The following is a 26943-nucleotide window of genomic DNA, read 5'->3' on the forward strand; positions in this document are numbered from 1 at the left end:
ACACACGATGTAGTTAAAATAAAATTTGAAGTTGTAAATCAACTATAAATAAGCATCATAGTTGTAACAAATGATTCAATGACATTGAAGTTTATCCTTTTCAAATGATAGAAGCTTTTAAAATCAAAGTTATAATCTCAATATTTTTAGAGCTAAAACATTTGAATTAATCTACCTTTTTAATTGTTCAACTTAACCCAGTAAGTAAACTTGCATATATTTGAGGTTGAATCTCTCCGTTTAAACCAACATTTTTTGTTTGATAAACGTTTCAAAAATGTGTTTGCTTTCTATCCACAATGAATAGCTTTAAATAAGAAAGTTGGTATTTCCTGTCTGCTACAGTTAAATAATATTAACGAGGAGTAAATTCAATATATAAGACACTAACAACACTCAGGCATCCCTTAAAAGACTAAGACACTTTCTATAGCTATTTAAAAATAAGGTGATACCATGGCAAGTGACTGTATAAAAGATGGGTCATGAATTTAAAGCAAAGAACAACTTTATTTTTTAATGGGTATTTCTATCATTCATTGTATTCACAGTTGAGTTCTTATTTTTCATCTGCACCAACTTTGTGTGCCACCTTTGCTTCTGTTGGGGTTTGTTCACTTGAGTTGCCTTAGGGGGTTTAGCCAACTCCATCTATTTGGCTGCCGATGACACAATATTGTGACGACAATAAGTTAGCAGAAAGACTAAAGGTTGATGACATTAGGGTATCTTCTGATGCTCAGCGATGCCTTCTGGGTCCAAGACTGTCATTTTGATACTACACATAAGTGTGTTTGCCACATTTGTCTCTTGTGATCATAAGATGAAGCCTCTCATCCTCACAAAATTATATCTTCCGGACAAAAGGGGTTAGGAGTAACAGGCTTTCCTTTGCACTGCCTTTCAGGGAAGAAATGACTCTTATACAACAATGTCCTCAAAAGGACAAAAATAGGTAGGAATAAAAAGGCTTTCTCTTGTACCGCCTTACATGGGGGGAAAGTTTCCTCGGAGTAACGGAACAAAACTTCCGTATAAACCTCTGGAGTCATAGCTGAGACCATCATCAATGGCAGGAGTAAAAGTACTGCCAAAATTGGCTGAGTCAACCAGGACTCAGCTTCTTGGGCTGGGCACATGGCTTTCCAAGTAACATGACGACATAAGAAAAAAATCACTGGACAGAGGAAAGTGAGAAGGGTGATATTACAATCTTGGGATGTGGGCCTGCATTGACTAGCTACATGACTTTGAGTAACTTTCCTGTCCTTTCAAAACCTCAGTTTCCACACCTGTAAACTAGGAATAATAATAACAGCACAACGGTTAAGTGACATAATATGGGTAAAGCATTAGGCATGATTCCTGGAATATAGAAAGCGCCCCATAAATGCCATTTCTTGTTAGCTGTCATGGTTAGCTGTCAAAAATATGAAACACAGAATTGCGTATATTAAGAAAAGTTGCCTTTCCTTGTTTTCTTCTAAGAGTAACTTTTTGAAAGGTAAAGAAAAAGTCATATACCATATTTTGCCGTGTATAAGGCGCATTTTTTGGCCCAAATTTGTGAGAGAAAAATATGGATGCACATTATACATGGATAGTACTAATTCCATATCTATATAAATGTTTTTAATACTTTTATTTGTGCTACGAGTTAAAAATCAATACTGATATCCGTATGAAAAATAACACTCTGGAATACGATAATCGGTTTTGTTGAACTTATGACAAACTTGCAACGACAAAGAGTTTTCGGCCTTCTATGGTGAGTAAATATCGTAAATTTGTTATTGGTACATAAAATTTCTTATATCTTATATCTGTTCTTGTGGTTTGTAATTATTTGTTACATAAAATTTCTTGTGTCACAATATATTAAAAGTAAATTCTAAAATTCCTTTATAATACAAAAAGAAGTACCTAAATGTAAACAAATAAAAATTTGAAGAATTAAAACAAAAGATTTTTTTCCCTGAAAAATTGAGCCAAAAACGTGGGTGCTCATTATATACAGTAGAGCGTTATACATGGCAAAACACGGTAAATACACTGGTGCCCATATGAGCGTGAATATTTGGAGAGAGAGGCAAAGAGCAGTATGTGAGAGTCAGTGGCATAAAGCCTGGTTTACTTTTGTGACATGAGGTTTGATTCCAAACGCCTGAGTGTTAAATGATTAGGAAGGTTTGCATTTTTCAAAATGTGAGTTAGTTTCACCTTTATGATGTAATTTAAAATATAATGAGATTTGGGTTTTCATCTTTTCTTATAATTTATTAGTTTTAAGGAAAAGAATATTTTCGTCTTTTTTAGCTCGAATTTCAAATGGCATCACTTGATTTCACTAAAGTATATTTTTTCACTTACAGTGCTACTTATTTTGACAGTTACATATATTTCCCTATGCATCTGCTTTTGTTAAATTCACTACTTTTGAACTATGTTCCTCCTTTGTATTAGTGAACCTTATTTTTTCTAATTTTATTTTATAATGTGTGAAAGGAAAGCAATTAATTTTGTGATTCTACTGTTCTTTCATACAGCTAAGTACTAGAAAACTACATTCTTTGTGTTATGAGCTTGTACAGCAAAAAAAGAATTTGTATAGCTAGAGTTTTGGTTTTAAATAAAAAGTGACTACTTAAAAATTTGAGTCTTAAACAGAACTACTTAAGAATTTCTATATCCATCTACCTGAAAGTGGAATGAATCCATCTGTCGCCATAATATCATACTCCTGATGGTCAACTGTGCTAAAAACAGTAAGAATAAAAGAAAACCGTCTCTTTTTGCTTTAAATTTATGACCCATCAATTTTAGACACAAGAGCTTTTCTTTGTCACTTGCTATGTTATCAACAAAATGAGACTTAAGATTGATTCTTGGTCTCTCTGGACCATATTTTATTGCAACTATTTTATAAGATGTGAGCATAAGTTGCCTAAAATTTCATTATTTTCCGAGACTTGTGACTACATATACTCTAGCCTAGGGAATTTTCTGACTTTTAACACAGTATTTTAGATGATTCCTTCTCCTGACCAACCCATCTCACCCTACCCCCCACAAAACCTGCCTGATGTTACAGTAAGTAGAACCACTCCAGAGAGACTGAGACAACCTTCCCAGAACCGTCTGTGTGCTTCGATAAGGAAGTGACTCCAAGCTATGCTGAATTTGGGGGAAGGTACAATGTCTGGTTTGATAAATCTTGTCTGGACTTTCCAGCTCTGCTCGTGTTTCAACTTCCTCTGTTGCAATCTGAATCTATTCTGGAATCCTAGAGGAGTGCAAAAGGACAAAAGAAAATTCTTTTATTGTTATATGGTTTATGACCTTCCGTTTGATGTTTGACAGTTGAGAATGATTATTTTCTTTCCTAACAATCAGTAACTGCCTTTGAGACCCCAACATTATATTAAACAAAAACACTGGACAAATTCTGCTTAGTTAGAAATCCAAAATTAAATACACTGAGGGGTGGAAGTGAGAGAGTGGACATTTCAAAGCAGCCTAGTTGTAACACATAAGTTATCAGTAAGCTTCCCAGACATATCAAGGCATTTGCCCTTCCAAAAGTCTTATTTAATTCAATAGCCCAAGCACAAGAGTTTCAGAAATTCCCATGATACTGGTAATTCCACAAATACTGTTTTTTTTTCACTTAAGAAAACCTTCCATTAAAAATGTTAAAAATATGTAGAATTGAGGAATATTTGGAGAGAGTGTGTCATTCTAAGATTTACAAATTTTAATGTAGAATTCATTTTAAAATCAGGAAAGATAAAATTGAAAATATTTCTATTTCCCAACTCAGGAGAAATGGATCCTATTTTGGTGAAGAGCTAGAAAAAGCCTAGATTAGATAAGACTGATCTGATAATGCTCTTTCCTTTCTTTCTTTTATGGAATAAATATTAAGAATACTAATAACCTATTATAGTTAAAATTATTTCCCTCCCCAAAACAGTCTAAGGGGAAATGCTGAAAACTCTCCTCTATCTATCAAAGGGCTATGTTTAAGTCCCTGAATCAGTCAGCCCCTCTCTATTTCCTCCCCTTCCCCCCTCTTTAGCCCTCCAAAGAAACTCAGGTAGCTCTGTCAGTCGAAAGGGGATTTATTGTGCTACTGTACTTAGATCTCCCTCTGGAGATATCCAATTTTGCCCTATCTCTTCCTTCCAAAGGAAAATAGATGAGCTGGCTAAACTGTTAGATCTTACTTCTGGATTCTCCACAGACTTCTGTCCATGAACTGAAACTCTAGCTGAAACAACATCAAAGACATGAATTCCAATTTTTTCCCAGAGTGATAGTCTACACAAGTGTTTTATTACTTGTCACATGCTTGGGACTAAGGAAATTTCTTATATATGAGTAAATTAAAAATGGGATAGCAATTTGGAGAATATTCCTACAAAATAAATATCTCTAATATTGGAATCCTGTAAAAGGTCCAATATAAACTTAAAGGGATATTTCTTCAAATACCTAAACTTACTATCATGTATATTCCTGAGAGGGGATTAGGGACTTTATCGTAAATGCTCTCCACAGGGAAAAGGAGGAAAGTCGAAGTGTTAATAAATATTATTTTCCTGTGTTTATCTGTTTGTTTTCAGGTGATTTCTATGGTACATATGCTGGATATTTTATATTTCAATTATGTCACTGAATGTATACATCAACACAGTAACTAATACAGACATTTTTTATTTCAATTTTGCAGATGAGAAAACTAAGGCTTTGGAATCAAATAACTTATCTAAGGTACTATAATTTGTATCAAATCCAATTTGTCTATCTCTGTAACTCACACTCCAAATATACCATATGCCCCTTCGGAAACGTAGAGTGGGAATATTCTCTAAAAATATTCTCTATGACTTCCACCATTAACTTTACAGTACTAGCAATCAGGGTAATCTAAGTTTTCAAAAGAATGTTCTAAGATTTCGTTTTAAAATATATACAATCACTATCAACTTGCAAAAATTTTATGAAAAATTACTATACCTTCTATAAATAAATACTGAGCAATTATCTAGCACACAGTAGGCAATAAATAAAAGTTTAATGGGTCACTGCTTAACAAAAACACAAGTTTCTTCTCATTAATACACTGTGCAATTTTACATGTATAAAACTCGGATGTGAAAGATGATTAGGTAGTTAAAAGAATTTTGTCTCAAATGCATAAGCCTTGAAAAAACTTGTAAAGCAGATTAATACTGAAATATTATGTCAAAAAAATTTACTTCGTAATTTTTGTGTATATATATATGTGTGTGTGTGTGTGTGTGTGTGTGTATATATATATATATATATATATATATATATATATGTATATTCCATACGTAGTAAGGAAACAAGCATTTGGCTTTAGAATACTTGTGTTACACACATAATAATGTCTGTATTATAATAATATATAATATGCAGTCTGATACAAAGTATTAACTAATAATATAGAAGCTAAGAGTATGGGGCAAAGAAATCTTTGAAAAACCTATGCCATATGTTTTCAAGTATCTGATATTTCCTAGTTTATTTTTTCTTTATTACTAATTATATGATAAAGCTTAAAAACGTTTAATTAGGAAAAATTGAAGTAGTTGCATAACATAAGAAATTAAACCAGCAAATTAAGTAGTTAATTTTACTATTAGCATCAACTATTGTGATTTTTTCATATGATGAATATTTCAGCTAAAATTAAACAAAAAACTAGAATGCTGTCTCAAATTATTGTTACTTTAACCACATGAACTATCGTTACTTCAACAATAGTTACCTCAAACTACATACCTCTATTCTACTAGAATTTACCTTAGATCCAAACAAATAATTCCACATCCATCTGCTATACTTCAGAATGAAATTATTTTACTTTAGAAAAAAATTATTGACTCTAATAACAGATTAGACATTCAATATATATTTTAAAAATAGGAATTTAAAATTTATGAGCTGTGTACTCGTAGAACTGCATTAAAGTGCTACAACCAATTTTCATTAACCACCAGATTAATGAAAATGGGAAAATGAGGAAATGACAAATCTTGGGAATGAAAATTCCATTTTAAATAAAGTTTTCAAAACAGAGTAAATTGAGCCTTCAATCAGTAGACAACTGATCTGGGCAGGAATTTCAGAGTTCTTATCAAGTGATTCATTTAAATAATAAATGGATTAGGAATGATTAAAAAGAGAAAATAAGAATCAGAAGGAATCATTTGGTTTACTCTAAATAAGTCATGCCACCTTCTAGATTTTCTGCGGATGTAGGTAAATCACCAAAATGTGATAGATATCAAATGATATGATATTCTTACGAAAAATACTGGGATAGAAAATAAGTAAACTTGAAAGCAAAAACAAGCTAAACACAATTAAAATAAAGTGAACAAATAAACATTAAGGGCACTAGGATTATAAAGTCATATTAATACATTATACATTATATTAAATGTATAATTATGTATACATTGTATACATAATTGTATACAATTGTATACAATGTATATTATATTTAATGTATATTAAATATAATACATTATATTAAATAACATATAATGGTAAGTTGAAAAAAAATCTAATAGCTAAAGTGATTTGCTTTCACTGATTACTAATAATAAAGCTAGGATGGGGGAAAAAAACACTTCAAAATACATGCACTCTAAATAGCTTATGGAAATATCTGCAAAATGTCCACAATCCAAAAGAGAATAAAGAAAGCGGTATGTATGTTACCAATTGAGAGACTATCAGAATTCAAGCCAAATATTCTGGCAGTCTCCAAACATCAGAACATTCAGACAATTTAGTTTTAGGAAGACAAACTGTTACAGAGAGAATCATGAAAATCTGTCCCACATGGAGATTAAAAGAGGAATCAAAGTGAAAAACATCAAGCCCTTACCTGTCAAATGTTAAGAACTCAACTAACAGGACAGCAGCTATTAATAAATGCTTCACATATATAATCTTTGCAATTTAAACTCTTCTTTTGTGACAGATTTTGTTACCAGAAATTAATCACCATTTACCAAAAGAACACTACACTAACACACAGTGTAGACCAGAGAACAGTTAATGAAGATTTACCAAAAAAGAATTCAGTATTGCAAACAAGATTTACTCACATTTTAAGTAAAGTAAAATGACTAGATAGCACAAAGTTGCAGAATGAAAAGGAAAAGTTAGTCAATATTAAACGTTCAATAAAAGATGATACTAAATTCCAAGAATGAGAGATGTTATTTCTTGAGAACAAAACTCATCACTTTCATTTTTTGAAAAGCATCATCTAATAAGTTAAATGGTATTATATGTAAAGTTTTCAATAAGGATACATTTTATATCATTCAAACAAGATCTATAGATTGTAAACACATAAAATAATAGTTCAAGCATCAAACATGAATATACTTGAAAGAAATAAAAGTTTAATAACCTGTATCAACTAAACCATAATCATATGTTAAATTCTTATGAGGTCCAAGTTACCTGATTATATTACAGGTTTTGCTATGTTTATTCAGCTTGTTACCATATATTGATAAGTTCAGGTAAGTATGTATAGTTTATATTAGGCCTATAGAGTCATAAAAATGGTAATAAAGAAACTAGCATTTGGCTTTCAAATACTTGTATTTCACAAATAATGCATTCCAACTTACGTAATCAATGATTGTTAGAATAATAAGCTCATTTGCTCCAATGTGGGAAAATCAAGACCAGGTATTAAAAAACACTTGACAATTCTACATTTAGAATGAATAGACAGTCACCTTACTCTGAGAAAGCCAATCACCAATACAAATGTCTGATTACCTCCATTTAAGATAATTATGGAAAATACCGTAAAGAACCTACTAGAATGTAGTCTTAAGCTACATGTACTGTGAAAACTCTGCTGTGTTACATTTAAAATACTTTTGGTCAAACTAAACACAGTAACAGATACAAGAAGACTCTGAACCAAAGAAGTAACTTTCAAATCCCCGTGACTTTTTATTTTCTATATGAACTACTGAGAAACTTTATTCATAGCGCATGTAATGTCATTTGGGATTCACTTGATACTATGGCATAACTTTATAGAGTGCACTTAACTCCACTAAATGGCGTCATGGCCAACTGCGGTACCTCCAATAGGATGTAAGCACCTTGAGTGCAAGGATTTTTATCCAATGCTGGATTCAAAGGCCTACAACAGTGTCTGGCACCTAGTAGGACTAAATACAATGTACTGAAGGAATTAACACAAACGATAAACACAAATCAATAGGTGGTACTGACATTTAATTAACTAGTCTTGATTATATAGAGTATACTTATATTCTATACATTTAAAAGTATAGTTCATATTTTAAAAGATAGAAGGAATTTCTTGTGGAGACTTTTAAGACCTCCAAAAACACATCTATTGAGAACAAGAAATACAGATGTAAAACTAAAATTCCCATGTGAAAAAAGACCGATTGAGAAAGACAACACGATAACATAAAGTCAGTGAAAACTGTGCTATTCATTAGAAGAATTCACTGAAATGAAATACTTAAAAGCATGAGAACATCACTAAAATCAATCTAAATGAAAGAAAAACATTAAATCGCACATTAATGTAGGCTAAATTTGCAAAAGAAAAATAAAACGCATATTCAAATGTTTCATTAAGGGCTGAAAACAATTTTGGTGTATTATAAAAAATAGTGTAAGTCTAACTTTTTAAATATTTTAAAGCAACATGAGCATTCTTCCATTCTTGTAACTGTATTCTTAACTTCAATATCCCTCAGACCACTCCTATACGATATATATAAACGGAGTTAAAATTGTCTGAATACAAAGGAAAGCCACCTGGTTTTCATTTATACAATGGAATATTATGCAACCTTTAAAAGTAAGGAACTTCTACTATGTGCTACATTAAAAAAAAAAGGCAAGGTGAAAACAATATATACGTAGGCCACATTTATATAAAATTATCTGAATACTTTTTGAATCTTATAACATATTGAAACATATCCACATATTTAAAATTTAAAATGCATTTCAGTGAGGGTCTCCAAACTGGGACTACAGCCTCTGTTTGTACAGGCTTCTAGCTTCTGACAGACCCTAGAATCCTAGAATCACATACCTATGAAGAGCCTCACACCACTATATTAACTTCCACTAAATGTTTCTTTTGATTCAGGGACATTGTTCTCCATGAAAAATGTTACTATTTCAGGAAAGTTCTTGTTTAAAACACCAAGAAGCAAACAATAATTAGGGCTAAGTAATCCGTGTCTAGTCACAATCCAAACAATTTACACCCAAATTCATCTTCCAGCTCAGGATTCAAACCCAAGTCTTAGCAAAACTCCAATGTCTGAATGCCATGGACCTTGGAAGATACTAATAAGTAAAATGAATAATTTTAGATTATTGTATAGAGGACACCTGTATTTTAAACTACTTTGGAAATAACCAGCCAAAATAATATGGACACATTATATTCTTAGTGATAAAACAGTAAAGGTATCGTATTAAAGCTAAATAGAATAGGAGGAGATAATTTTTCTACCTACCTATCCATCCACATATTTGTTTTCTAAATCCTTAAAGAATTCAGTAGAATATTCATATGGTTTTCTGCAGACCAAAAGTTAAATTTTCCTTTTATAATCCAGGTAAAAAAATACCTGCTTCCCTACACAATTATGCTGATGACAAAAGATGAAAACATTGTAATTACAAAAAAAAAAAAATAACCTTATAGTTGGCCATTTTTGTGTGTGTGTGAAAGTTTATTTTACACATGGAGAAAAATGAGTCACTATATTTGCACCATAAGATTGTTGCTCTTGATTGAAATTGTTCATGGTCTTGCCTCCATAGTTGTTTATTCTTCCCTTAATTTACTGGGCTTTACTATTCTTCTGCCAAAAACATTTATACAATGTTAAATAGCATGTGTACTGAATTTCTTCTGTTATGTTAAGTAGGACTCAACAAAAATTATTAAAGAATATAACTAAAGAATTACAGGCAGGATAAAAGATTTACGAGAGAAATTCTCATTGTCTCAACAAAATATACCAAAATTGTAAATGGCTATACAGAGGGTGCCAAAAAAAATGTATCCACATTTTAAGGAAAAAAATGTATGAAACTTGTGATACTCAGTATATACTGATAACAAAAGATGAATACACGTCACATTTGACTTCTGCTATTACAAGAGGTGCTCAAAGTGGTTACCATCAGTGTAATGTTAATACAGTTTTTTTTTTCCTTTCTTAAAATGTGGATACATTTTTTTGGCACCCTCTGTACTTGATCTGCGTTGGCACATGTGTGAGGGGGAGTGTATATGTGTCTACACATATATCATGCCTACAAGCTGGCTGGGTAAAATGGCATCATCTATTTATATAAACTTCATATATCTTTCCACTCATGGTCTGACCTATATAGGAGGTTAAGCAAATATAAGCAACACTCAAGTAGCTTTTTTTTTAATCTTATAAAAATTCATGGACTTCATTAGCACATGCTTTCATTCATTAAAAAAAAAAAGCTAAATACCATCTGTGCATGATAGTCTAATTAGAGGACTAGAAACACAGACGCTTTTCTGGATCACATGTTCGAGCACATGCCCCCTTGACCATTTCAGAAAAGAAAATAAAACTGAACAATAAAAGTGTAGTCAAAAGCATCTCTTTGGATTCAGCATTGGCTACTAGAGTTAACTAACCCCATAGAATTTAGCTGTCTAACACTCCCTTTGGAAATTAAGACTTTTTTTTCCCCTTGATGTGCATGCCTGCCCCAGCACAAGCCTTAGAACAAACTTGGCAACACATGAATCAGGTTTCAATAAGTTCAAACAACATTTTACAGACGACTCGTATTTACAGTCTACAACATACGGTAGGGACCAATTCTTCCGGATTTGGTACCCATACTAGAAAAATCAAAAGATAATAACTTTCTATAAAAGAAAATAAAAAACACTACAATCATTACTTAAGAGTGATGTATAATATACAATATGAATCTACACAATATGTATAATAGAACTTGTAGTACCTAGTCAAGCTTCATGTTAATTTTAGGGGCTAGCAATTATGGAAACTCAACTGATACAATGAGTTCAAATACAAAAGTGAAGACATTTATCTTTAGTTAGGACTGCTCTTCTTTATTCTAATTTCTGGTAGCATTATTGCACTAGAAGATTTTAAACTCTAAAAAACCTTCACTCGATCTAAGGAAGGAGCTGTCCACATCTGACGATTAGGTGTAATGTTCACTCTAGTGTTTTGGTACATAACATTTATCCAATTAAAGAAGTTCTCTTCTAGTCCAAAAACAACGACAACAAAAAAAGAACATGCACTCATTCAATGTAAATCCTACCAACCTAGCAACTAGGATCAGAAGATTGAATCTGACACAGCTATTTAAGACGTCAACAATGAAACACACTCTGGAAAAAAGGAGCAGTGAAAATAACTGTTGTATTTCATAACCAGAAAGAAATGTATACTCTGTAGATTAAAAAAAAGAGTTCATCTTAGAAAATGTTGATGATGGATAAGCAAAAACCCATCATCACTTATTGGAAAGGGTATTTATGTCCTCTCCACATAGCACAAGGAAAAAGAATACCAGTTTATTTGTGTGTGTGTGTGTGTGTGTGTGTGTGTATATAAATAAATAAATAAATAAATATGTATATATACATGTATATACATGTATATATGTATATATATATATATATAATAAAAGGGAGGATCATCAAAAATGCAAATTAAATGTCACCATGGCACCACCACGTCACAGCTCTTGCAACCATTTAGCACCCTGAAACCCAAATTTTTATCTATCTTTCTGTTTCTATTCTAATCACAGTGCTCCGAAACAGGAGTGACCAGTCTGCTAAGGAGCAGCTATTTTTGCCTCGGTTTCACAAGACAGGTCCATGTCCAGCTGGAAATAAGTTCAAGCATTTTCAGCCCAAACCAGCGACATAACTAGGTCTCCTCAAGTAAAATTAGATCTACACTGATTCTCCACATTGAGATCCACAAAGAGAAAGAACCCTGGTTTAAATGTAACTTATGAAATCTAGAATGATATGCTATTCTTTCAGTGGTCAGATGCTGCTAGTTATTGACCAGTGTATTCTTTTTTGGATTCTGGAGGCCATTTCTTATGAATATTGGCGGCTGAAACAATTTCATATTGTCAACAGATGCTGGGACACTGCTTATTCAGCTCAGAAGTGGTTGCCAGTGGAGACTCCCCGCTTCAGGCTGAAACAAATTAATCCCAGCAGAGATGAGTTTTATTTGTTTCTCTAATAGTGGAGAGAAATATTGATGAGAGGATTCTGAGCAGTGCTAAGGGCAAGAGACTTCTGGAGATCTCACCAGCTCCTTTTAGCATCTCTAAGTTGATAGGAATGCATGTTGGGGCGCCCCTTTCAATCTGCACTAGCCAAAGGGCATTCACCTCCTAGATTCCTTTCCACAACAAACATACCATGCAGCTCTTTGTCCTCCCTTTTTCACAGTGCAAAGAATTAGCCTCATGTATGGATGTATTTATATCTGAAAATAAAAATTTTTAAAGAAAATAACAAAAATGTCACTAAAAATAGTAAAAAAGCAACAACTAAAAGCTTTTTTTCTTTCATTGCCTAATTTCGAAAAATACGATTTTTTTTTTACACACTCAGTATTGTATATGAAAGTACTGTGCTTTTCTGAATTTAACTATAATTAGCTAATTTTCTAACTGGAAACACTATTTTCCATATTCTGCTCTTACTTCCTGTCACAAATCCTTCTTCCTCAGGAATAAAAACAGGCAGATTTTACAAACAACTGCATTAGGGTCATGGCTTACTACAGCAAACACAATGAAAGTACAGGCAAGGATGGAAAGAGAAATACTTTCTACTTGTTTAACTAGAAATTCCTTTTAAATTAGCTTATGGGCTTCCAATAAGAGTACAGTTATTCAATGTTTTAATGAGCTACCAATGCAATATTATACTTTTAATGGGCATGGTATTAATAGATCAAATGGAAATAAACACACAAACAGAGGTTATGGATTTTAACTCTTCAATTATTGTTAAATGAATAGTAAGTAACACATGAATTTGGGGATAAATTTCATGTCAGTAGATTTGATGTTTATGTGCACTTCAGTCTTGCTTTTTCATCCCTTTAAAAAATATAGAGGTATGTTGCAAAGTGAATTTTAGTTATTTCTTACATTTGATTTTAGAATTCCCAAGCCCTACATATTATAGTTTAAATTTAGGTAAATGTTTTAAATTTAAAAATGTTATAGAAATGACTACATTTGGAGAAAAGTGTGTGCCACAACAGCGACCAATTGAGTCTAGTATGAGTCCTAGGTATTATGCTCCATTTCTTGATTTGTAAAGGTAAAAAAAAAAAAAAAAAAAGAAAAGAAAAGAAAAACATGGAGAAATTGATATGTGAAAAAAGGTCCCTGCAAAACTAAAAAGTAGTAAACAATTTTTGACTCAAACAATATAAATTGAATCACATATTCATGTGCTTTACAAACAAAGCCCCTATGAAAATCCTGCACATTCAAAACAGCATTGTGTCCTGCCTTCCCTTCTGTTCTGTTCTCATCTTCTGGAGCTCCCCCTTTTTTATTTCAAAATACAACAAGCTGTTTTGAGCTGACATTTCGAGCAGACGGCCATCATGGTGAAATATCTTCCAAATGTTTCTTCTCCATTGCATCTTTCTGTCACCTCAGGGAATACGCACACTACCTTCCATGTTTCCCAACGTCTACCACTCAATTGTCAGTTTCTGTCCTCTCCATCCATGTTTTTCTGCCCCTCCCTCAGTATCCCTTGAATTATCACTTTAATTCATCTATTTCATTTGTTCGTTGATTTTTGCAAGAAATATGGAAAAATATGTCTCAGTATCTGTAACTTCAGGAGGCAACCCCTCTATTTTCCCCACCCTTTTCTCTCATCTGTTCTCCATCTCCATAGTAAAAGCATTGAAAAAAGACATTGTTTTACATTCCAATAGATTTTTTTTCTTGGATTTTTGTGCTCAAGTTTTTAATATTCTATCCTCCTGGTTTGAAATATCAAAACAAAATAAGTACCTAGAAGTCACGATGAACTTTTGTATATCAAGAAATGTAATGCTGTTTGCCCTGACTTCTAGGTACTCTGTTACAACACGATACTCACTACTGTGATTACAACTGTTTATCTTCAAGCCTAAGATATTGAAATCATTATGATTTTCTGTCCTGTTCTACTGCATTGCTTATTTGTTATTAGATAGTAAATTTAACTCTGTTTGGGTTTCCTCAAGAATCCAGCCATGGCACTCTCTCTCCCATTGAAGTCCTGAAGCTTTTTAGATTCATAGCTTTTAAATCTAAAAAAGACTTCAGAGAACAAGCTTTTTATTTTATGCATGAGGGGTGGGAAGCCCAAATAGTAAATGGGTTGGTCGGACATTTCACAGAAAAGCTAAGATGGCAAGATAACACAGCATGTATAAATTCATAGAGCCTGATTGTAGCGGGTAGTTTAGAATTTCAGGTGGAAGGAGTGAGAATAATGAATATAAAAAGGAGGGCAAAGTTGACATCGTGAAGGACCTTTCCTCTATATGGCTGCACATAGTAGCTACTCAGTACATATTTTATTAATGAACTCTTAGATGCCCAGCTAAGGGACATAATTTTTTTTTATGTGTCTGATGAGGAGTTACTGTAGGATTGTAATATAAATAATGGTGATAGCAGACCTGTATTTTAGAAATTAGTTATGAAGAGCAATGTAATGGAAGATGTATTTCTTTAAGATGGTACTAAAAGCAAGAAACCAGTTAAGAAAATGCAATAGTCCAAATAAAAAATGATAAGGTACTATATTGAGAGAAAGCCAGGAAGGAAAAAAAAAAAAAGACTAGATTTAGACTATGTTTTAATGTGTGTGTGTGTGTGTATGTGTGTGTGTATGTGTGTGTGTGTGTGTGTGTGTGTGTGTGTGTGTGTGTTCTGTGGGCTCCCATCATGGAACTCAAGTTCCATGAAAGCTTAGTATGAAAGCTGCATCTTTGGGCCCCTACTTACAACACCCTTACCTTATCTATGAAATGCCAAGTGAGTTTTTTTAATAATCTTCATAAAGTTCAAATAATGTTATGAAAAGTTCTGAGCATTCTGAACAATGTTTCTGTTAAAATAAAAATTCTCCAATTTCCATTTGCCAAAGTGAGAATCTTCCATCTATACAAACCAAATTAATGAAATAATTACATTGATAAAGTAATAATAATAGTAATAAGAGCACTTGACCATTAGGAAGATGTACAAGCTAGGCGATATTCTAAACACCTTACATATATTAAATCATTTAATCCTCACAACAACTTTATGAGGTAGGAACTATTATTACTTAATTTTATACGTTAGTAAATTGAAACATGGAGAGGTTTACTCACACGTCCAATATTAAACACCTACAAAGAGGCAGAGACTGGATTTGAACTTCGTCAGTCTGGCTATAGATCCTACACTGACTGTATACTTTTAGAAAATCAATGATGGTAGAACCGTACCCATTTTACAGATTAGCAAAATGGTACATTCAAGGCCACACTACTAATAGGAAGAGTGTGTGTATGTATTTGTGTGTATTTATATTTCAAGTAACTAAATATTCATTCAAATAATATTACCTGTATATAAACAAATTTACATTTTTGTGAAATTTCTTTCAACATTTAATATACAAGGTTTTTCCTATAGTTGTTTAAAAAATCGACATAATTATTTCAAATATCTAATCAGTTATGCTTTTACTACTATAAGGAATTATCCCTTAATAACAGAATTGCAGAAATTTACCATACATACCTATTACAAAATAGAGAAATAAGAAATAAGTTCATTATAAGAATATTTATACATTAAGTTTTTTTAACCCAAGTTCAAATGTTGTTGACAATTTCAATAATTTTTCATTCATGAAATGTACTGTGACACATGCAAATAATGTGCTACAGAGTAAATAAAGAAAATACATTTCAAACAGCATGCATTCAATAAATTATTATTACCGTATATACCCATGTATATGAATCTCAAAAAGACAATACAGAATTTAGAAAAACATATAGAATAATACATATTATATGATTCTAATCAGATAATGTAAAAAAAAATAATCAAACCTAATATAACTAATATATGATGTTAGAAGTCAACACAGTAGCAACATGGGAGACAAGAGAAAGACCAGAGATTGAGAGGAGCTCCTAGGAGATTCTGGATTATTAATAAACTCCTATTATTGATATCCTTAGGGGTTACAGGAAAAGGCTACATTTATTATAATTTGTGCAATTTTCTGTATGTTTTAATTAAATTGGTATTTTATATAACATCCACGATTAATTAATTTAGTAAGCATTTTTTACCTTTATTACATCAGTATATGTTTCCTAGCATTGAAGGAAATATTAGTGTGTAAGCAACAAAATTAAAATCAGATATCACAGACTAAGGGGTTGGTGAAAGACAAGAAAAGAAATACAGTACAGCATGATGACAATAGGTTATCTTAAGAATGATGTAAAGTTCCAGGCAAGATGGCAGAAAAGGTAAACACTGTGCTCAGCTTCTCTCACAACCACATCAACATTACAACTAAACTACAGAACAACCATTACTGAGAATTGCCTGAAGTTTAGCTGAACCGAAGCCCTACAAGTAAGGACATTCAGAAGAAGCCACCTCGAGACTGGTAGGAGGGGGCAGAGATTCTGAACAGGCTGGTACCACACCTGAGTGTGACCACTAAAAATCAAGAGGGATATATAGGCTGCAGAGGTCCCACCCAAACCGGAAATGGTCCCAGTGCCATACCAGGCTCCCCAGCCCAAGGTTCCAGTGCCAGGAAAAGAAGTCCCCATAACTTCTGGCTGTGTAAACCAGCAGAGATTGCGGCTGAATTAGAATAGGGTGGCTACACTTCAAGGGGCTCCTCTTAAAGGTCCCAAACATAGACTTACTCACCGAAGGATTCACTGACTCTGAGCTCCAACGCTGGGGTACCAGCTCCAAAGGAGCCAGGGTCATATGGGGAAAACTGAATTGTCTGGCTTCAGGATAAGGACTAAAGGAGCAGCTTTCTCCCGAATGGAGCAGCTGGCGGAAGCCATTGTCTCTTTGTTGAGCCAACCCCATTCGAGGCATGTAGACGCAGGTGGACGAAATATGTGAACCTCCATCAAGCTGGCTGACACCATTTGTTTGTCACGCCCTGGTGATTCTGAGACCTTGCCCCACCCAACTTTCAGGCACACCCAAGCCTCTGCCAGTGAGTTTTTCATACAAACCACCTGCCTTGGTTCACGGTTTAAGCCTTCTAGGGTCTCTCAAAGATTCCCAGAAAACAGACAAGCAGCATCTGGCTTGAGCATGTCTTGTGCCTCTAGCTGAGAAGCCATATGCCTGGCATTAGTGGCAGCCAACCTTGATTGGTGGCTCGGCTTCTTGAGGCACTTCCAAGTACTCCACGGATGGTGGCCATCTGCAGATTGTTTTGTGGCTCCTGCCAGGTGGCCAGGTGGGGTACAGGCTGTGGCTGAAATTGACCTGTGGCAGGCACCGTCCCAGGTGACCCTGAGCTAGCACACTCAGTGGCAAGCTTGGAAATGAGCAGGAGCATCACCCAGCCTCCACAAAGGATCACACACACACACACACACACACACACAAAGGGCAGACAGGGAAAGGCACCAGATTTCTGCTAAGGCATATCTACTCTGAGGGTCAGCCCTTATACCACAACTCCTCTACTGTAGTCACAGCCAGTCCTCACAACCAATGAGACCAAGGGTTAATCCCTCCCATTCACATGCAAACAGCAACCAAGTTTCAACTACAACAGGAGAGCACACACAACACACACAATGGACACACCTGGAGTGTGCAACTCACGTGATAAGGAAAACTGTGCCACTGAACTTAACAGCACACCTACTACCTACCATGTTTCCCCGAAAATAAGACCAAGCTGGACAATCAGCTCTAATGCATCTTTTGTAGCAACAATTAATATAAGATCGGGCCTTACTTTACTATAAGACCGGGTATAATATAATATAATATAATGTAACATAACGTAACGTAATGTAACTTAACATAACATAATATAACGACCAGGTCTTATATTAATTTTTGCTCCCAAAGATGCACTAGAGCTGATTGTCTGGCTATGTCTTATTTTCGGGGAAACAGGGTAAAGCCACACTACTAAAACCAGGAGACATAGCAGCAAGCACTACCCAATATATAGAAAAAAACACAGTGGGCAGCCAAAATGGGAAGACAAAGAACCATGTCCCCAATAAAAAAACAGAGCAAAGCTCCAGAAAAAAAAAAAAAAAAAAAAAAAAAAAACTAAACAAAATGGAGACAAGCAATCTACCAGATGCAGAGTTCCAAACACTGGTTATAAGGATGCCCAATGATCTCAGGGAGAACTTCAACAAAGAGATAGGAAACATAAAAATGGACATAGAAAAGGACAAGTCAGAAATAAAAAATACAATAACTGAAATGAAGAATATATTACAGGGAATCAACAGTAGATTAGATGAAGCAGAAGATCGAATCAGCAATTTAGAAGATAAGGTAGTAAAACACACACAATCAGAACAGCAAAAAGTAAAAAGAATATCAAAAAAATGAAAATAGTTTAAGGGGCTTCTGGGACAACGTCAAGCATACCAACATTCACATTAAGAAATAACGACAGATAACTTTCCTAACCTGGTAAAGGAAATAGACATACAAGGCTAAGAAGCACGTAGTCCCAAACAAGATAAACCCAAAGAGGCCCACACCAAGACGCATCATAATTAAAATGCCAATGGTTAAGGATAAAGAGAGAGTCTAAAAAGCATCAAGAGAAAAGCATCCAGTAATTTACAAATAAGACTGTCAGTTGATTTTTCAACAGAAACTTTGCAGGCAAAAGGGGAGTGGCAAGAAATATTCCAAGTGATGAAAAGAAAGGACCTACAACCAAGATTACTCACCCCAGCAAAGGTATCATGTAGAATTGAAGGACAGATAAAGTGGTTCCCAAATAAGAAAAGGCTAAAGGAGTTCACCACCACCAAACAAGTATTACAAGGATTCTTAGAGGGACTTTGTTAAGATGGAAAAAAAAAGATAAAAATAATGAATAATAAAATGGCAATAACTCAATATCTATCAACAACTACTTTCAATGTAAATGAATTAAACGCTCCAATAAAATGATGGAGGCGCTGAGTGGTAAGAAAACAAGACCCTTACATATGCTGCCGATAAGAGACTCACTTCAGATAGAAAGACACACAGAGACTGAAAGCAAAGGAATGGAAAAGGGTATTTCATGAAAATGGAAACAAAAAAAGCTGTACCAGACAAAATAGACTTTAAAACAAAGACTATAACAAGAGACAAAGAAGTACTCAGTAATCCCCCTTTTTGGTATTTATCCAAAGAAATCCAAATGATACTTTGAGGATACGTGCTCATCCATATGTTCATTGCAGCATTGTTTACATAAGCCAAGATATGAAGTCAACCTGGTGTGTGTCCCTGAATGGATGAAAGGATAAAGAGGAGGTGGTACATATATACAATGGAATATTACTCAGTCATTTGAAACAATGAAATCCTGCCATCTGCAATAACCTGGATGGTCTTAGAGGGTACTGTGCTGAGTGTAATAAGTCAGACAGCAAAAGACAAATAGCATATGATTTCACTTATAAGTGGAATCTAAAGAACAAAATAAACAAACAAATGAAACAGAAACAAACTCATAGATACAGAAAACATTTTGATGGTTGCCAAATGGGAGGGGTTTGGGTGGGCTGGTGACAAAGGGGAAGGGATTAAGAAGTACAAGTTGGTAGTTACAAAATAGTCATGGGGATATAAAGTAAAGCATAGGGAATATAGTCAATAATATGGTAATAACTATGTATAGTGCCATGTGGGTAATAGGGGGATCACTTCATAAATTACATAAATGTCTAACCACTATACTGTATACCTGAATATAAAGTAATATTGAATGTGAAAACATAATTAAATAAAATGCAAAAAAAATTAAAAGAATGGAAAAAAATGTGAATTTTGGAGTCAGTTGGGTCTCAGCTCAAAGATTTGCTCCATCACTTCTTATTCTGAGACTTACCTACTAAGGTGGGCTTTTGAAAGGACTCAATAAAATTCAGTATTGGACTTCAGTCAACATGACCTTTCCCCTATAACAATTTATAAAGTTATGTGCAAACATGCACCAAAAAAGTGATTAACTTAAGCTCTAAAGATAGAGAACAGTTACAAAATGTAAGACTTCCCAAAAACATGGCAACTGAGCGAGAACTTGAAGCATGAGCTGAACTTAACCACATTTTGGGGAACAGCACACATTTCAGAAAAACAAAAGCATATATAAATATATCAAGCTATTCAAGTCCAGGAATATCTAGTATGTCTTTGTGAGTATTTTTGGAGAGGAGTGGAGAGTGGCAAAAGGAGCTGAACAGGTACGTTTAAACCAGGTTGTGAAGGGCGTTGTATCCTAATGCAGGAGTGTTTTGCTTGGTTGAATTTTATCCTATAATTATGTGGTGTCAAATAAATATCAGGCTCACCTGGTTCCTTTAGATGTGAAAAACATCAGTTCAAACCTCTTTTGCAAATCCTTGGAGGTTCAAATACCTCCTCAAGTTTTATGCCAAATCACTGAATGCTGCTTCTGCAACTGTGATTTTTGTTTCATATTGCATTACCAAATATGAAACTGAGACTCTTCCCAGGTTTTCAAATATCCCCCCCACACAAAAAAAAAAGAAAGAAAGAAAAACCCTTTCCAGAAAGTATTTGTGACTTTAGTCTTCTTGTCTAAAGAGTGGAAAGATCATGAAGAGATTGTGCTGCACAAATCTCTTTTTGTGCAGTGTATTGCACTGCATACAACTTCAAGTTCAACATTAGATATTTTATTTCTTAAAAAAAATGTTGCCTCACAACAAAAGGAATTTGGGGCCAGAGGATTTCTTTCTTGTTCATTTTTTTGAGAATGCAGTTTTGACCAATTAAATGTCTTTAACAAAATAAACCATCAAAACATTGTTTCTCTGGATAACATTTTAGATTAATCACAATGTGCCATTCATGAGATTAAAATAAAAGGAATTTTAATGTTATAGATGTATTACTGGTAAGTCACTCATTCACAAAATTGGAATGTTTACAGGTGTGAACGTTTTTATTATCTAGTCTGATCGTGGTGGGAAATTTAACTATATACTACAGCAAAGCAGCAATTACTAGTCTTTTGTGGTAACAGACTTGAAATGTCTAATGACAATATTCTTAAAACAAGTCTTATTTCAAATATTTCTTTTCTTACTCAAATAGAACACACCATTTTTAGATTGTCAGTCTAGTTAAAATTAAGCAACTATTTTGACCCTAAAATGAACACTGTCAGCAAACAACAAGATTATAGAAGCCCTTCTCCACCTTGAAACAGTAGTTCTTTAGACTTTATAAGGTCCTCTGGGTTGCTTTCTTGTCTTGACTTCAAAGAGACATATAAGCTTAGATCAATTTTGTGGTGGCATAGAGCATGATGAGAAACGAGCCTGGCTCTGTTTCAGGTCATGGAGAGCCAACCTCCAAAAATGCTAAAAAACTGTGCAAGTTTTACAAAAATTCCCTTTAGTGGTGCCATAAAATAGCTAGCTATTTATTAAGGCTGATTTAAGACCCGTGAGTCATTTGGAAAAATAACTGTTCATCACTGGTTTGATATTTCTTGTGTGTTATCCTAGATACAACCAGAATGTAAACAATGGGTCTTTAAAAAGTACAATACTACAGTCCTCTTTTATGACAAGATGATGCATTCTGTACAAAGATATCCTCTCTCAAAGACAATGTAGGAGTCTGTAAGTATAGATAAGAGAGCTGGCTTTTTACAAAAAAGGAACTGACCCTGACTGATGTTGTGATTTCCAGAGTTAAACTATTAGGAAGCTTTTAGATGTGACCATAAATGAATTCAATATGAAAATAAAATGTGTTAATCCTTCTAGCACTAAGTAAAATCGTGTTTTTGGTTTCCTTGTTCTATATTTACATTAAGCAGCTTTTTTCCCAAAAAAAAAATATGCCAGTTTGTGTTTATTTCATAAATTTCAAAAAGAATTAAAGATGAGCCAGGACAGCACATTTTTTCTCATGTGCTGGAGCAGCATATTAGGGGAACGCTAGAGGCTACAGCATTCTTTCTTTACAAATTGAATTATATTTCTAAGTTTACTGCACTCAGAACCCTAACATTAAACTAAATCCACCAATTTGACTTTCTTTAGAGTGCCATGACTAGGAAAAAAGCGCACATCTGCATGAGTATACGTACACACAAACATGATTCTAATTGGGGTGGACACAGTCTTCTAGTGATTGATGCCCACACGATGTTTCTTCCTAGTTAGGCAGAAATGTTAGAAGTCAGCAATTTGGCGGGAACAGAGACTGCCATGTACATTGCCAGATGGGCAACTTGACAATATGGGGTTTTGATTCCTGCTTGGGAACTGTGTGTTCATAAGTAGCATAAGCCTTTTTTGGATTGAAGGAGCACAGAAAACAACTCTAAGGAAAAAGATGAGTGGGGAAAGTAATTCACTAAAAAGGACATAATTAGAAATGCACAAAGCTTACAAATTACAATACAGTATCTAAAAAAAAGGCTAAATTGAAAGAAATAAGATTTTTAAATTAAACGCAACTTTCCAAATTAATGATACAAAAGCATGATTCACTTGCTCTTGCACAGATTCCCCAGTATTGTCAAATATTATTCAAATGTCACCCTCCCAGTGATCCTTTCCATTCTAAACTAAACTCTATTCCCATTGTACTCCCTATACCCCATTTAGACCTTTATTTTTCTCCATACATTCTCATCATCTAACACACCATATATTTTACATATTCTCTTAATGTTCATCACTTCCCACTAGAATATAAGATCTGTAAGGACAGGAATGTTTTGTTCCTTTGTTAAGGTTTTCAGTTTGGTTCACTGCTCTATATCTAGGACTCACAAATTTTTTGAACAAATTATGTGTCTCATAATCATTTATAAATACAGAATTCCCACTACTGAAATTAGCACCTAGGGGAAGAGCAGCAGGGTATTTTATTGTCCACTAAGACATATTGTGAACTTATTTCTTCAGCTTCATTGTTAATTATCAAGATACTTTAGATGTTGATTACACTTATATTAAATATTTTTTTTGGTGCAATGTAAGTAAGAAGTTTAATTTAATAGTTTTTTTTTCCATCCCTTTTTATACGGGATGACATTTCCCACCCTGAGAAATGAAGTCTTATAACACAAGAATATTAGACAAAATAAAATCAAGAACAGGTTAACACAATTATCAAAAGTGAATCAAAGATATATGATTACAGTTGCAGTTTCAGTAATGGCTGAATAGGTTAAATTTAACTCACCCACAAATAACTATTATATACTCTAAAGATACTAGAAAGTCACAAAAAGTAGGCATAAGATGAAGAGGATTCAACCTTTAAAAAAGGGAACTGCACTGGGGATTAATGTGGGGATATGTACATTAATACAGCTTTTCCACTGAAGGCATTCCCCAGGGAATGTAAAATAATGAGTTAGAACTCGATCACAGAACTCAAGCAGAAGGCCACAGTTTTATTGGACTGAGATGTAAAAGAATCAGCTTAGAACTGCTAACTTGTCAAGAAACTGAAGGAGAAAAACATTCCAGAAACAAAAGAGTCACATATGAAGGATCTCCAGATCTGTATATAACCTTCCCAGAATCCTTGCATGACCCAGGAATTGCACACGTCCTATGAGGACGCCAGAGATCCTAAATGGAAAGCATCAGCTATAAGGTTGAGGTTAACATGGGAACAATGGAGTTAATGTCATGAAAAGGTATAAGGGCCACATTTTATCAATAAAACTCATAAGACATAAGGGACTATTTGTAAAACCAATAAAATATCCACCCTAAAAATACAAAAAAGTAAAATAAAACCACTACAAAGTTTAAGGAGTTAGGATATAATTTAATTGCCTGCTGGAAGAAAAATCAACACTCTTCAAGAAAACATAACAGAATGTAGAGTCTCTCCAATGTCTAATTCAAAATATCTAGTATGCCATCAAAATTTCTAGACATGTAACTAATATACAGGACTAGTCTGATGAAGAGAAATAAGTCTGTAGAAACAGACCTCGACATATATCCAGTATTGGACTTAGCAAGACAAGGGCTTTAAAATAGCTAATGAAAATAAGTCCAGTGACTTAATGAAAAAGATGGTCCTAGTAATGAAACAGATGGAGATATTCAATAGACAAGTAGAATATATTTCTTAAAAAGAGTGATATCAAAATAAAATTCCAAAACTGGAAAAAAAAAAAGATCTGAAATAAAATTCACAGCATGAGCTTAACAGAAGATCAGAGATGACAAAGGGAAGAGTTGGTGAACCTAAAATTGATCTTTACGTATTATCCAGCTGAGGGACAAAAAGAAAAATGATTAAAGTAAAATGAGCAGAGCCTCATGGACAGATGAAACGATACAGAATGGCCTATTATTTATATAAGTAAAAGTAGCAAGAAAAATATTCCATGGGAAAATGGCAAAATTTTCCTAAAGTAGGAAAAGAAATTTAAATTTGAAATTTCCGGAAACTTTATGAACCTTAGCATGCTAAAGAAAAGGAAAAATTACACCTGAACACATCATAGCCAAAGTTCCATTAAATAGAAAAAGATAAAAATTAAAGACAAAGCCATGAAAGAAACCAGAAGAAAAGATAGACACAAATTGTATCTAATACCTCCTCAGAATCAATAAAAAAAAGAGAGTCATTAAGATTGTTAAAGTGATGAAAGGTAAAAACAAAACAACAAATTCAAAAAGCACTCCAGAATTATATATCCAGTGAATATATCCTCTAAAAATTAAGGTGAAATAAGGCCATATTCAGATAAAGGCTGAGAGAATTTACTGCCAAGAGAATTGTACCATAGTATTGCCAAATGAAACTCTTTGGGCGGAAGAGAAATAACACCAGATGGAAACTTTAAACTAAAAACAAATCAAAAGCACTAGAAACGGTAGATATGTGGATACATTAATACCATTTTTTCTCTTAATTTATTTTAAAACTAATTTGTAGAGCAAAAATTCTAATATATTATGGAGTTTTTAAGTCAATATAAAGTATAAGACACATTACACAAAGGATAGTGGATGTAAATGAAATTATGCTAGTGCAAAATTCTTACATTTTACTTTAAGTTGTAAAACATTGATCTTAAGTGAATGATTGATTATAATTTAAGTATGCATATATTTACACTTAGCACAATAAGTTTTAAAAATAATAAGAGTGTTTTAAAATAATATAGTATAAAAGCCAATAGAGGATTTAAAATGGAATATCAACCTATAGTTGATAGACTGTTTCCCCCAAAATAAGATCTAGCTAGACCATCAGCTCTAATGTGTCTTTTGGAGCAAAAATTAATATAAGACCGGGTCTTATTTTTATATAATATAAGATCCAGTCTATGATATGATATGATATGATATGATATGATATGATATAATATAATATAATATAATACCGGTAATATAATGTAATATCATATAATACTAGATCTTATATTAATTTTTGCTCCAAAAGATGCATTAGAGCTGATAGTTTGGCTAGGTCTTATTTTCAGAGAAACACGGTACAGTGCTACCTCAGTTTTTTAATGCAATCCATTCCAGAAGACCTGTTCAAGTTCTGAAAGTTGCGAAAACAGCCGACAGCTAGGCCACAGGATGTTGCACTCAGCAGAAGCTATGTGACATGTTTGACTTCTAAGACATGTTCAAAAACTGAAGCATTTACTTCCAGGGTTATGGCGTTTGTAAACCAAAATGTTCGTCAACGGAGACATTCGAAAACCAAGGTACTACTGTATATGCTTGAATATATACATATATATGATTAACCCAGAAGGTAGGAAATAAGTCATAGAGGGACAAAGTAATTTGGGGAAAAGAGAAATTGAATGACAAAGTAATAGACTCAAACCGAATCATATCAATAATTATATTTAATGTAAACTAAAAATTATATTTAATAGACACAGTATAATTAGATTATTTTATTAGAAATACTAGATTAAAATTAAAAAATTAACTTTGAAGACTGTCCAGATTTGAAAGATACACTACAGATTTGTATAAATATACATATAGGTCACAAGTACATGCTTGGAAATATATATACAAACCATGAAAACAGAAAATTTAATAAAGCTGGAAAGGCCATATTAATACAAGACACTGTAGAATTCAGGACAAAGAATCAAGGAATAGAGGGGCATTTCACAATGATAAAAGAGTCAATAACAATCTTAATTTGTATATGTGTAGTAACAGAGATAGAAAATATATTAACAGAGCAAAATGGAGAAATTCATTAACCTACAATTATAATTAAAGATTTATCCATCCTCTTTAGTAACTAATAGAAAAACTTTATATTGTTAAGATGTCTATTCTGCACAATGTGATCTATAGATTCCTTTTGTAAGCATTAACAAAGTTATTCTAAATTATCTGAAAATGTAAAGAACCTAACATAGGCATAACAATATAAAAAACTAAAAGATGGAGGAACACTTTATGATTTTAATGTTAATGATTAACCAAGAAAGTTTGGTATATTTATATTTGGCATTACCAAAGACCAACAGATTAATAG

General features: G+C 33.4%; 1 protein-coding gene and 1 pseudogene across 9 annotated transcripts in view; both read right to left on the reverse strand.

Moving 5' to 3' along the window:
- Positions 1-26943, reverse strand: part of ROBO1 (roundabout guidance receptor 1) — a 1124592-nt gene that overhangs the window by 251329 nt on the left and 846320 nt on the right. The window lies entirely within an intron of this gene.
- The window catches only part of LOC308506228 (large ribosomal subunit protein uL1-like), a 51442-nt pseudogene continuing 42026 nt past the window's right edge, over positions 17528-26943 (reverse strand). The window contains exon 5 of the transcript in view: positions 17528-17743. The product of the transcript in view is annotated as a large ribosomal subunit protein uL1-like (transcript). The remainder of the gene's footprint in view (positions 17744-26943) is intronic.

The sequence above is a fragment of the Rhinolophus hipposideros genome (genome assembly GCF_964194185.1).
Source record: "Rhinolophus hipposideros genome assembly, chromosome: 2".
Lineage (NCBI taxonomy): Eukaryota > Metazoa > Chordata > Mammalia > Chiroptera > Rhinolophidae > Rhinolophus > Rhinolophus hipposideros.